The following is a 13,447-nucleotide window of genomic DNA, read 5'->3' on the forward strand; positions in this document are numbered from 1 at the left end:
TGGCCTCTTCGACCTGGCGGGCAAGATCATTCCATCGATCAATCACCCGTTCGGTGAAGAAGTATTTCCTGTTGTCACCATGAAATCTTCCCCACTTAAGTTTTAGTGGATGCCCTCTTGTCGCTGTGGGACGCTTTAGAAAAAAGATTTCCTCCTCCACTTTGATGTGGCCCATGATGTATTTAAATGTTTCTATCATGTCCTCCCTTTCTCTGCGCTCTTCAAGAGAATATAAGCGCAGTTTTGATCAGGCGTTCTTCATATGGGATGTCTTTAAGTCCTGAGACCATCCTAGTGGCCATTCTCTGTATCGACTCCATTCTCTTCACATCCTTTTGATAATGTGGCCTCCAAAACTGGACACAGTACTCCAGGTGAGGTCTCACCATGGATCTGTATAACGGTAGTATGACTTCCGGCTTTCGGCTGATAAAGCTCCTTCTGATGCAACCCAGCATTTGTCTGGCCTTCGCTGAAGCTTTCTCCACCTGATTAGCAGCTTTCATATCTTCCCGGATGAGAACTCCCAAGTCCCTTTCTGCAGTAGTTCTTGTTAAGTTTTCACCGTTCAAAGTGTATGTTTTGCATGGATTTCCGCTCCCAAGGTGCATTACTTTACATTTTTTGGCATAAAAGTTTAGTTGCCAAGTACTGGACCATTTTTCCAAAACAAGCAGGTCTTGCTCCATAGTGTTGGGCCTGGTTGCACTGTCATGTTTTGAGGCCCTGCCCACAACGCTGCATAGTTTAGAGTTGTCGGCAAATAGTGTAATTTTGCCTCGAAGTCCCTGAGTCAGATCCCCAACAAAGATATTAAATAGCATTGGGCCCAAGACCGAGCCCTGCAGCACTCCACTTGGTAGCTTGGTATTGGAATAATAAAAAAAAAAAGGTCTAATGACAGAGGTGCAATTTCCTGGTATACTTTATTGATCAAAAATCAAAACAAACTTTCAAACAGGCTTCTTCAGGTTTGTATCACCTGGTATATCATTGCAGCCTTCAAAATACAAACAATTGTCAGTTCCAAGCCCACTAGCTCAAAAGAGAAAAAAAACAACAACCAAATTTGTTCCAACTGTAAAGTTTTCTTCAAACAAAAATTCAGCCTTCTCAATCTAGTACACAGTCCAAATCTTAACCCAGCTCTCTTTAACAGGAAAAGATTAGCTTATTTCCATTCCTTCTATAATGGGCAACTCTGTTTCCTCTATCTCCATATTATAAGCAAGGTCCTCAACAGTCATCTCAGTGCCTTGCCCAAACACAGACTCACCGTTCTCTGTGGCTTCTATCTCACCAACCACTGCTTGGGCTGGTAGCTAGGAAGTAGACTGTGGCTTCCTGATTCTCTGGGCTTGCAATCTATGGCTGGCTCTGGCTTGCTGGGTCTGGAGCAAGTGTGTGCTTTGAGGCTGGCCCTCAAACTGCTTCTGGAGCTGGCTCTCCTCCTTTGAGAAAACTGCTTCCTTTTCTTTCACTTCAGGAAGCTGATTAGTCCTCCCTGCAGGTGTGTTAGGATAGCCTGCTCTCAGAGAGCTTCTCCAATTCTCCAAACCAATTTAAGCCTGAATGGCAGTGGTTTGTATTCCAGCCCTGCTCTTTCCTTTCCTTGGCTCTATGCCTGCTGAGAGATGTAGTCTTTCCACTGGTTTTCTTATAACTGGCTTAGGTAAAGCTAAGTACTTCAATGAAAATGGTATCCAGTTCCACCAATATAATGACAAACGCAAATCGAACTTGTAGTACACTTGACTAGGCAAAACAGGTCCCGTCGGGCCTTTGGCTAACTAGCTGGGCGTTCTTGCAAAAAACTAAGCGACTCGAAAAAAAGAAAGCAAAAAAGATAAGTGTCGCTAGTTATTTATTAATGTTTCTATTGCACATTGGTTAGAGTGTAAAACATAAAGATCACTCACTGCAGAAACAAAAATATATGAAAACCCTATGAAAGAAAACTATGTACCTGCCGTTAGCTGTCTCAATAAGTTATTGAGCAGTGCAGGATTCTGAGGGTTTAATTATCAAATACTCCACTTGGATTATTATAGTCAAGTATACTACAAGTTTGATTTGCGTTTGTCATTAGGTAAAGCTAAACCAGATCTGCCTGCTTTAGGCAGGGCTTTAGGAGGTTTCATGGCTGGAAGGCTTGGCTTGTAAGTATTCCTAGGAGCAGTGGCGTACCTAGGGTATGTGGCACCCGGGGCCCATCATTTTATCACCCCCCCCCCCCAACCCACCCTCCATGTAAAAAATATTTTTTGTAATAACCATGAAACGGTATAAATGGTCAGAATAGAAACAGGGAGTGAAAATATTCTTTTATTGAACCTCATATATGTAACCATTATTCCAAACATAACATAACATAACATAAATTATGTCTGAATTGCCATGACATCAGAAGTACGTATGGAGTAGTTGCAGGTGATGCTTGGGACAGTTCTGATTGTGTTAGTTCGGTTTTATGTGTTTTTTGAATAGAAGGGTTTTTATTTCTTTTTTGAAGGTTTTGTAGTCTGTGGTCGAGGTCAATAGGTTGTAGAGTTGGGGGTCGAGTGTTAGGAGGTTGTCGAACAGTTTTTTTCTTTTGACGTTTTTGGTTGGAGGGTGTGTGAGTTCTCCTATGTCTGGTTGAGGTGGATTTAATTATTTAGCTGAAGAAATTAGTTTACCCCCCCCCCATTTCACACACATTAATTCTCTTCCATTTTTGTTCCTATTATAAAAAACACTGATAAGTTCCCAGAAAAAAAATACTTTAAAATAAGAAGTGAAACCAAAGGCCCCTACAGATGAGAACATAACATAAGAATAGCCTAACTGGGTCAGACCAATGGTCCATCATGCCCAGTAGCCCATTCTCATGGTAGCCAATCCAGGTCACTAGTACCTGGTCAAAACCCAAAGAGTAGCAACATTCCATGCTACTGATCCAGGGCAAGCAGACACTTCCCCATGTCTTAATAACAGACTATGGACTTTTCCTCCAGGAATTTGTCCAAATCTTTCTTAAAACCAGCTAAGCTATCTGCTTTTACCATAACTTCTGGCCACTTCATTTTTAAGCTTAGATCTTTCCTTCCAAACAGAGACCTTGCTAGATGTCAAATACAACATAAGGGAACTTCACATGGACTTAGCTTTGCAGGAAATGTGAATCTCCTCATACACCCACCTATAGTGCAAAAATGTGCAAAGGTCTGTTTTTTTTCTTTTGATCACTAGATAGCCTAATGCCACACAAGCAGCACTGTTACAAAAGGTCAATGCTAAGGTTAACAAAGTTTCCTTCCTTGGACCAGAAGGAGATACTGACAAACCACTGGAAGAGATCCCAAAACAACTACCTAGGCACAATACCCAAAGACCCACTCAGTGTGTGAACCAGTTGAGTGGAGTGGACTAACTGGGGGGTGGAAATGGGCCCGGAGTTTGCTCAGGGGAATTTCCCAGACCACCTCTTCCTCTCAACACATTGACACACTGCCACCACCACCACCACCACCACTAGGAACACCTCACTGGGTAGGCCAGCAATGCTTATAAACTTTATAAAACACATTATTATATTTTTTTTTAGAAAGCACATATTTTAACTGAACTCTCTGACATCCTCAGCCTTTCCATTCACAAAAATAGAAGGAAGAAAAGTTCCCATTTCCTGCTGTCTCATGTCCCCGGCCTATACAATATTTTTATTCTGCAGACCATTCAAAAGTCTGACCAAATCCTCATTTCACTTGCATTATAAAGTACTGAGGATGCCATCTCTCCCCAATCCCAGGTCCTAAAGTCTGAGACAGTAGCGCAAACTGCCCGATTCAGGAAGAAAAATTTAGATTCAGCCTATTTAATTGGTTTTTCGATTCGATTTTCCTGCCCAGTTGGGTGATTTTTTACAAAAATCCTGGTGGGTTTTATAGCTTTTTCACCCCCTTTGGCTTCTCCTAACCACACTGGCGCTGTGGTGTAAATAAAATAAAGAAACAAAAAGGACTTTTCCTCTCTCTGTTAAATCCTAGCTCACGTTTGCGGTCTAACACCAGCTCTGGCAGGATACACATTTCAAATCTGACATATTGTAATCACAAAACAGAAAATAAAATTAATTTTTCTACCTTTTGTTGTCTGGTTATTTTTCAAATCTTGTTGGTCCCAGGCTCTGGTTGTCTTCTGATAACTTGCTTGCCAGGGTCTCCTTCTTTCTTCATGCTAACCATCCATCTGCCATCTCTGTCCTCCCTTTCCATTTCCCTTCCCTCCCCAGGAAGTCTGGTATCTTTCCTTTTTTTCATCTCCCTCCACAGATCCACCTTTTCTTAACTACCCTTTCATCCGGCATCTCTCCCTCCTTCCCCACCACCCCAGGGCCCACCATCTCTCCCTTTCTTTTCCCAATTACCCTCCTATCCAGTATCTCTATCCCTCCTCCAAACCATCCCTTGTGTCCAATTTCTCTCCCTTTCTGTTCCTTCCCTCCCTAAATCACATGGTCCATCATCTCTCTCCCTCTCCTCTATTTTCAGACCCATTATTTCTTCCCCCCCCCCCAAAGTCTGGCATATGCACATCTCTTTGAACACCCCCTTCCCTCTGTGCACTTCTACACCAGGGTCCCCCCCAAAGGCCTGCACCCCCCTTGAAGGCCTGCACCCTCCCGAAGGCCTGCACCCCCTTGAAGGCCTGTCCCACCCCCTTGTAGGCCTGTCCCCCCCTTAAAGGCCTGCCTGCTGTCCCCCCCTTGAAGGCCTGCCTGCCTGTCCCCCCCGAAAGCCTGTCTCCGCCCATGAAGGCATGTCCCCCCTTTAAGGCCTGCACCCTCCTTGAAGGCCTGCACCCCCTGAAGGCTGCACCCCCCCAGAAGGCCTGCACCCCCCCAGAAGGCTGCACCCCCCCCGAAGGCCTGCATCCCCTTGAAGGCCTGTCCCTCCCTTGAAGGCCTGTCCCACCCCCCTGTCCCTCCCTTAAAGGCCTGCCTGCCTGTCCTCCCCTTGAAGGCCTGCCTGCCTGTCCCCCCAAAAAAATCCTGTCTCCCCCCATGAAGGCTTGCCCCCCCTTTAAGGCCTGCATCTCCCCCTGAAGGCCTGCCTGCCCGCCCCCCCCACTCCCACCCCCCATCAAGACGTCCGGTTCTTCCCCTCTGGCCTCCCCACACCATTTAGAGTAGAAGCAGCCTGCACCAAGATCGCGATGTCAGCGATCTTGAGCTGCTTGTGCTGTCCTCCGCCGCTGACCCGCCCCCCTCCTCTGACGTCAGTGGAGGGGGCGGGACCGTGGTGGAGGACAGCATGAAGCAGCGCAAGATCGCTGACATTGCGATCTTGCTGCAGGCTGCTTCGGTACTCTTAATGGTGCGGGGAGGCCAGAGAGGAAGAACCAGACGTCGGGGGGGGGGGGGGGAATGGATGCCGGAGCACCCCCTCAGGGCTCGCACCCGGGGCTGACCTCCCCCCCCTTGGTACCCCACTGCCTAGGAGCTGCTTTGGGACTCTCCTTAGCAGGCTTAGGAATACTTTCAAGGGTTTTAACCCCATTTACCTTTTCTGGCAAGGCTACCTCTCTAGGAACAGGGGCAGCCCTGTGACACCCCCCCCCTAACCTTTTCAGTTGGCCGTACGGACGGTTGCCCGATTCGGCTGGCTGGTAGGCCCACCACCCACAAAATAGCAGGCCTTCCCCTTCCTTGTGCATTGTGGGATGCACTAGAGAGGGGCCTAGGGTTTGATTGGCCCAGGAGCCTAAGGCCAGCCCATAGGAGAGGCTTTAGGCAACTGGACCAACTGGAATTGGCCCAGTTGCCTGAGGTCCCTCCTATAGGCAGGACCTTAGGCACATGGGCCAACCCATCCCATGTGGCTAAGGCCCCTCCTATGGGTGGGCCTTAGGCACCTGGGCCAATAAGGCCCTAGGCCCCTCCCTGGTGCATCCCACAATGCACTGGGAAGGGGCAGGCCTGCCATTCCGTATGGCGGGCCTGCCATATGGATGGACCAGGGACCCATCCATATGGCCAACTGAATAGGTTAATGGGGGTTCTGAGGTAGTGGGGGGGTCAGGTTAGTGGGGGTGGGCGTTTGGGGGTTGAGGTTTCGGGGGGTTTGTGGTGGGGGGGGCTGTCTTTGGCAGGAGGGCTTGGGATCCCTCCTGCCAGTAGTCGCAGGGGGGGGGGGGGGTCGTCTTTGGCAGGAGGGCTTGGGATCCCTTCCTGCCAGTATTCATGGAGGGGTGTCGTGGTGCTGTCTTCGGCAGGAGAGCTTAGGATCCCTCCTGTTGGTAGTCACGGGGGTGCACATTCAGCAGGAGAGATTGGGTATCTCTCCTGCCAGTTCGGGGGGATCGCGATCGCATCAGGAGAGATTAGGCATCTTTCCTGCCATGATTGTTGCAGTGGGGGGTAGGCAGTTTGCTGGAGCTGCTGAGCTGATTGCAGCAGCCGCGATAACTTGCCTATTCAGAACTTGCCTATTCAGAACTTATACCTGTTTTGACTTGGTCTAAGTCAAAACGTATAAGTTCCGACTGGGCAATCTCCTAGACTTTTGGTTATACTTGCAGTACGACTAAGTCTAGGTCGGCCCACCTCCTGTCGTTTCCCATCCTTTAAAAATGCCTCTTTTCGCTCTAGGAGTTCAGAGGCAGAGTAAAAGCTTAAGCTGGTATTAGATACATCTAAAATCAGCTTTGATTATCGGTATTTGGACAATCTGGTTTTTTTGATCATCCAAGTACCGATTTAGGCCACTTTTTGAACATTTTTTTATTATGAGCCCCATAGTGTATATTCATATACACTATATAGTGTATACTGTATAGTGTACTGTATATCTATATACAAAAGGATGCCCCCTAGCAGTAGAGCTACAAGACTACCACTAGTGTCAATGGCACCATTTTGGATTCTGGAACCAACGTGGTTGGCAGGAGAGGGAGACCATTGCTGCTTAGCACCTACTACCTTATCAATGCCGACCCCCAGGTAAGTCCCAAGGGGAGGGTCAGGAGGTGGAGAAATAGTTGATTTATGGAGATGCGGCCAATTTGGTAGGTGATGGGGCTTCTCTAAGGAGGTAAGATTATTGGAATGGGGTTTGGGGAGATGAATAAGGGATTCATGGTCTGTTCAGAGGGATTGCTACTTGGTTGCAATTTAGATTAGGGGTCAGAAGATGGCTCAGAGGGTGTTCTGGGTAATACCACTAAAGGAAGCTGTCCTGTAGAAGAGGAACTCTTGGTCATCATTTCACATGTAAATGCCAATAGCGTGAAGGGCCCATGCCTGTAATGTAGTTGGCAGACATGAACTGTGTGTTAAGTGAAGGGAAAAGACATGGTACATCCCCTGCATTTACTGCACAGGCTTTGCTTTTATCATGCTTTAATTTTTTGTGTTAAACATTTAGTAAGTGTAAAACTAAGCACAGTTTAGTAAAGGAGCCTTTTTGATTGTGAAGACCTATTTTTTTTGCACTGTCAAATCGATCACATGAAAGGAATCCCTGTTTGGGAAAAAGTGGAATGCAGCCTAAAAGTTCAACTGTCAATAAATAAATAAAGTGCAGATGCTTTGTAATTTATGGTGGGGTTATCTCTATGTGATACTAAACAGCTTGTTAGTGAGAGAATATCAATTGTGATTACATAGCTGTCGTCAAAATTCTGCAGTTTCTTCATTTTTATTTCCTTAGATTATATTTTCTTCCTTAGTTTCCAAAATATGATGGGGAAAAGTTTATTGATGATATTTCCTTGTATGTACTGGCATTTTCCTGATTCATTCAAGGTTGTTTCTCTGAATGCTAATTTAAAATTGTTACAAATAAAGAATATTACACAGAATTTGTTTTATAAACTGTTATTAAAATTAAAGTTATTAAGATGGGTTTTTTTTAAGTGTATAGTCATCACAAAAGGCCAAAATGGGCATCCGTGTGCTTAAAATGTCAAAGTATTGATTATGCAAAGGCAGAAAAGGGACATTCAACACTGCAGCTGTCTTGGGCCCGAGCTCCAGGGGGCCCCACATTCCAGATATGTATTCCCCTTCTGTACATTTCCATTGTTTCCTCCCCTCCCCAACACACCTTTCTGGTCTATTTTTTAACACCCAAATGTTCCTTTTTAGAGGGTCCTCAGCAGCCATTCTCACAAGATGCCACCGGCTGCCCTGAAGCTTTCCCTCTGCTGCAATCCACCCACCTCTGATGTTAACTTCCTGTTTCTGCCTGGACAGATCACGGCAGAGGGAAAGCTTTGGGCAGTTGCCAGCAGCTTGTGAAAATGGCTGCTGCACCGGGGCCACTCTGAAAAAGAACATTTGGATGTTGAAAAGAAACCAGAATGGTGAGGGGAAGTGAGGGAGATGGACAGAAGGGGAATAGAAGTCAGGACCATGAGGCCTCCTGGAGCTGTTTTAAGTTGCCGAGTGGTGGGGATGGAGAGGGATGAGAGAGATGGGAAAACACAGACCAGAGGTTGGTGGGGGGGGAGGGGAGGGACTAGAAAAACAAATTATAAAATGGGAGGGTGGGAGAGAGAGAGTGGACAATGGGAGGGAGTGATTACAAGAGTTTATGTAGCCCTCAAATTTGGAGGGGGACAGAGGTAGAGTGTGGGGTCAACCAGTGTTCCCTCTAAGCGGGCGGGTGTTGTGAGCAAACTTTTTTCACCGTGAGCCAAAAATATCGGGCGCCAGCAAGTTATGAGCCAACTCGCCCGATTCTCCTCTCGCCGCCCTGCCATCTGCCGTACGCCTCTTCCGATCGTGCGCTGTGACGAGAAACGTGTGCGCTGCGATGTAATATTTTGTGCGCCAGCGCACGCCAGCGCAGCTTAGCGGGAACACTGGTTCAAATGGTTTTATTTATTTCCCCAAATTTATTTTTGTTATACGCATTGAAAATATTTGATATTGCGTTTAAATCAAAATCTCAATAAACTTGAAACGAGTGCCCGTGAGATTGTGGGAGGGTTAAATACTCAAAACTTAGAAGTTTTTGCTACGCCAGCTTTCTGGTATCTTTACATACAGTGGCGTACCTAGCATATGTAACATCCGGGGCCCATCATTTTTTGGCCCCCCCCCCCCATCTGTAAGAAAAACATGATTTTTAGTAACAAACCACACGTCACACATGAGTACCTAGGAAAAGGCAGCATCTTACATATTGCAGTGAGCAGTACATCAATACACCCATTGTAAAACTAAACAAGCCAGACCAGCACAGATCAATCCTACACCGTCAATCCTAACAGAAAACCATGTCTTTCGAACACACAGAACACAGAAAACACCTTCGCCTAGTAAGGAATATGTAATCACAAACTAACCCCTCCCTCTTTTACAAAACTGTAGTGTGGATTTTAGCTACGGAGGTAACAGCTCTGATGCTCATAAAATTCTGAGCATCAGAGCTGCTACCACCAAGGCTGGTGCTAAAAACGCTTCACAGTTTTGTAAAAGGGGGGATAAAATAAAAATACATAGACAAAGGTTAAATTGAACCAGCAAGAAGCTGGACTCTGCATACAATGCTTCACAGAAACAGTGACACATGTCTCCTAAAGCAATAAATAAATAGAAATTTTTTTCTACCTTTGTCTTCTGTGGTTTCTCCTTTCCTCATCTTCTTGTAACTCTCTTCCTTCCATCCACTGTCTGCCGTCTCTCTTCCCCTATATGGCATCTTCTCTCCTTCTATGCCCCTTCCAGAAACTGTATGCCTCCCCCTTCCATCTCTCCTTTCACCCCATTGGTCTGGCATCTCTCTCCTCGCCTTCCCTCTCCCACACCTCTCCTCATAGTCTGGTATCTCCCCTTCCCTGATTCTCTGGCATCTCTCTCCCTTCCTTTTCTTCCATCTTTCGCTCCCCCTCCATGCTCTCACATCTCCCCCTTCCTTTTCCCTTAGACTGGCATACCTTCCTCCTATGCTCCAAGCCCTGGCATCTCCTTTAATTCCCTCCCTCATCTTCCTTCTCCCTCCAGCTGGGTACCGCAACACTCTTCCCTGCAGCTCTGCACTTCCCCACAATTGCCATGCTTCGGTTCCTCTTCTTCCTTCCTTCCTCCCCCCCCCCCCCCCCGCGGGACCCTGCGGCACCATCAACTCTTACTCCCTCTAATGTCGGCCCTGCAGCTCCAGACTTCCTCGCACCTTCTCCCCTCCCCCTTTGGATCGCTATTATTTTAAATGTTATAGCCGCGGAGCTGTATCCATCAGTGGAGATGTCTAACCTCGGCCTGCCCCGGAACTCTTACTGCAGCAGACGCCCGTCTAGGCAGGAACAGGAAGTCACTGTTGCAGTAAGAGTTCCGGGGCAGGCCGAGGTTAGACATCTCCACTGATGGATACAGCTCCGCGGCTATAACATTTAAAATAATAGCGATCCAAAGGGGGAGGGGAGAAGGTGCGAGGAAGTCTGGAGCTGCAGGGCCGACATTAGAGGGAGTAAGAGTTGATGGTGCCGCAGGGTCCCGCGGGGGGGGGGGGGGAGGAAGGAAGGAAGAAGAGGAACCGAAGCATGGCAATTGTGGGGAAGTGCAATCCCCCCAATGCGTCCCCTTACCTTACCGACGCGTGTGTGCGCTGTGAAGAGAAACTTTGCGCTGCGATGTAATATTTTGTGCGCGAGCGCAGGCCAACGCAGCTTAGCGGGAACACTGGGGTCAACACATTCCTTCTCAACCCTCTTCCTGGCAAGTGGACATGCATTTATTTTCTTCTCCTGCCTCCTACAATTCAGTGTCTCTCTCTTTTCCCTCCTCCTCACAGTCTGGCATGTCTTTCCGTATCTGCACATTCCAGCGTCGTGCAGAGAGAAAGCTTCCGGCTCAGTAAGAGGAGAACATAGGAATTGCCACTGCTGGGTCAGACCAATGGTCCATCGTGCCCAGCAATCCGCTCACACAGCGGCCCTTAGGTCAAAGACCAGTGCCCTAATTGAGACTAGCCTTACCTGTGTACGTTCTGATTTAGCAGGAACTTGTCTAACTTTGTCTTGAATCCCTGGAGGGTGTTTTCCCCTATAACAGCCTCCGGAAGAGTGTTCCAGTTTTCTACCACTCCACTCTATGGGTGAAGAAGAACTTCCTTACATTTGTACGGAATCTATCCCCTTTTAACTTTAGAGAGTGCCCTCTCGTTCTCTCCACCTTGGAGAGGGTGAACAACCTGTCTTTATCTACTAAGTCTATTCCCTTCATTATCTTGAACCATGGGGAGGAGGTAAAGGAGAGAGATCCTAGACTGCATAGTCTGAGGGGTGGGGAAAATGCAAGATAATATTTGCACTGCCACTGGGACAGCCTGAGCCAAGAATGAGGGGGCCTGGGTCCCCAGCCCTCCTACCCCAGTGCCCACACCCCTGGGAGAGACTAGAATGGCAGAGATGTTGAACCCAGGGGAGTAGGTAAGCCTGGGGAGGGGGGCAGATGCTGGATGGAAAGGCAGTCAAGAACAAGAAATCTGTTGGAGCAGAAGATAGGAGGGAAGGAGAGAAAGAAGAGGAAATGTTGGACAAGGGATGAGGGAGGAGGCTGAATCATAGGGTGAGAGGAGGAAAGAACAGCAGGAAAGAGAGCAGAAGCAATGTTGGACCATGAGGGAGAGGGAAGAGAGAGGAGGTGATATAATGGATCATGGTGGGGAGGGACAAGATCAATAGATGGAATAAGAAGATAGTGGAGGAAAAAGGCCAAGGAGATGTCAGGCAATGAGAGAGAGGGCTACAAGAATGGAGGGAGGGGATATACTGGATATTGTGGAATCGTGTGAGTATGATCAAGGGAAGATCAATAAGAGGAGGAAGAGTGCAGAAGTAGAAATGTGGTAATGAGGAGTAGAGAGGAGGATATTGAGTACAGAGGTAGAATGTGATAATGAGAAGTAGATTAAATATAGAAGAGTATGGGAGGGATAGAACTTGCAATTCTTCGAGAGAGTAAACAGGCAGATAGACAACGATGACCCGGTGGACATTGTATATCTGGATTTTCAGAAGGCGTTCAACAAGGTTCCGCATGAACGACTACTTTGAAAATTGTGATCCATGGAATCAAGGGTGAAATACTCACGTGGATTAAAAACTGGCTGGAGTATAGGAAACAGAGAGTGGGGGTAAATGGACAATACTTGGACTGGAAAAGCATCATGAGTAGACAATATGAAGTTATTCAGAGTAGTGAAGATGCAGGAGGATTGCGAAGACCTACAATATGACAAACATGTTCGTTAAATAGGCTATGACATGACAAATGAGGTTTAACGTGGATAAGTGTAAGGTGATGCACGTTGGTAACAAAAATCTTGTACACGAATATAGGATGTCTGGTGCAGTACTTGGAGAGACCCCCCAGGAAAGAGATTTGGGAGTACTGGTCGACAAGTCAATGAAGCCGTCCGTGCAATGCGCATCAGCGGCAAAAAGGGCAAACAGCTAGGAATGATTAAGAAGGGGATCACGAACAGATCAGAGAAGGTTATCATACCTGGAATACTACATCCAGCACTGGTCGTCGTGCATGAAGAAGGACACAGTACTACTTGAAAGGGTCCAGGGAAGAGCGACTAAAATTGTTAAGGGGCTGGAGGAGTTGCCGTACAGTGACTAGAGATTAGAGAAATTGGGCCTCTTCTCTCTTGAAAAGAGGAGACTGAGAACGGACATGATCGAAACATTCAAGATAATGAAGGGAATAGACTTAGTAGAAAAAGACAGGTTGTTCACCCTCTCCAAGGTAGAGAGAACGAGAAGGAATTCTCTAAAGTTAAAAGGGGATAGATTCCGTAAAAACGTAAGGAAGTTCTTATTCACACAGAGAGTGGTAGAAAACTGGAATGCTCTTCCGGAGGCTGTTATAGGGGAAAACACCCTCCAGGGATTCAAGACAAAGTTAGAAAAGTTCCTGCTGAACCAGAACATATGCAGGTAAGGCTAGTCTCAGTTAGGGCACTGGTCTTTGACCTAAGGGCTGCTGCATGAGTGGACTGCTGGGCACGATGGACCACTGGTCTGACCCATCAGCGGCAATGCTTATGTTCTTATGTGTGAGATGGGAAATGGGAGAGCTACAGCATGAGAAAGGGAGATGGGAAGTTGGTAGGTAGCTGAAAAGTAAATATTAAACTAAAACTTAGTGTTATAGAGCTCTCGATTGGAAATTGTGGCAGAAGCATGGTATCTGGTCTCTTCAAAACTTGATTAAGAACTCTCAATGGATCCCCTTCGCTGATTTACAGACACACTATAGCCTTCCTCAACATCAATACTATAGATGGTTGCAACTGAGACACTGCTTGTCTGCTCTTTTTCATGATATAGGGAAGTTAAAAGATACTCCAGCTTTACTATCGCAAATATCTCTAATTCATATTAATAAAAAAGGGATCGCCTCACGTTGGTATTCTGTTATGCAAAAAGCTCATTCTCCCTCATTAACTTC

The 13,447-nt window shown here is 46.7% G+C and overlaps 1 protein-coding gene across 3 annotated transcripts in view; it reads right to left on the bottom strand.

Moving 5' to 3' along the window:
- Positions 1-13,447, bottom strand: part of MACROD2 (mono-ADP ribosylhydrolase 2) — a 1,978,548-nt gene that overhangs the window by 725,490 nt on the left and 1,239,611 nt on the right. The window lies entirely within an intron of this gene.

The sequence above is a fragment of the Geotrypetes seraphini genome, chromosome 3 (genome assembly GCF_902459505.1).
Source record: "Geotrypetes seraphini chromosome 3, aGeoSer1.1, whole genome shotgun sequence".
NCBI classification, from domain to species: domain Eukaryota; kingdom Metazoa; phylum Chordata; class Amphibia; order Gymnophiona; family Dermophiidae; genus Geotrypetes; species Geotrypetes seraphini.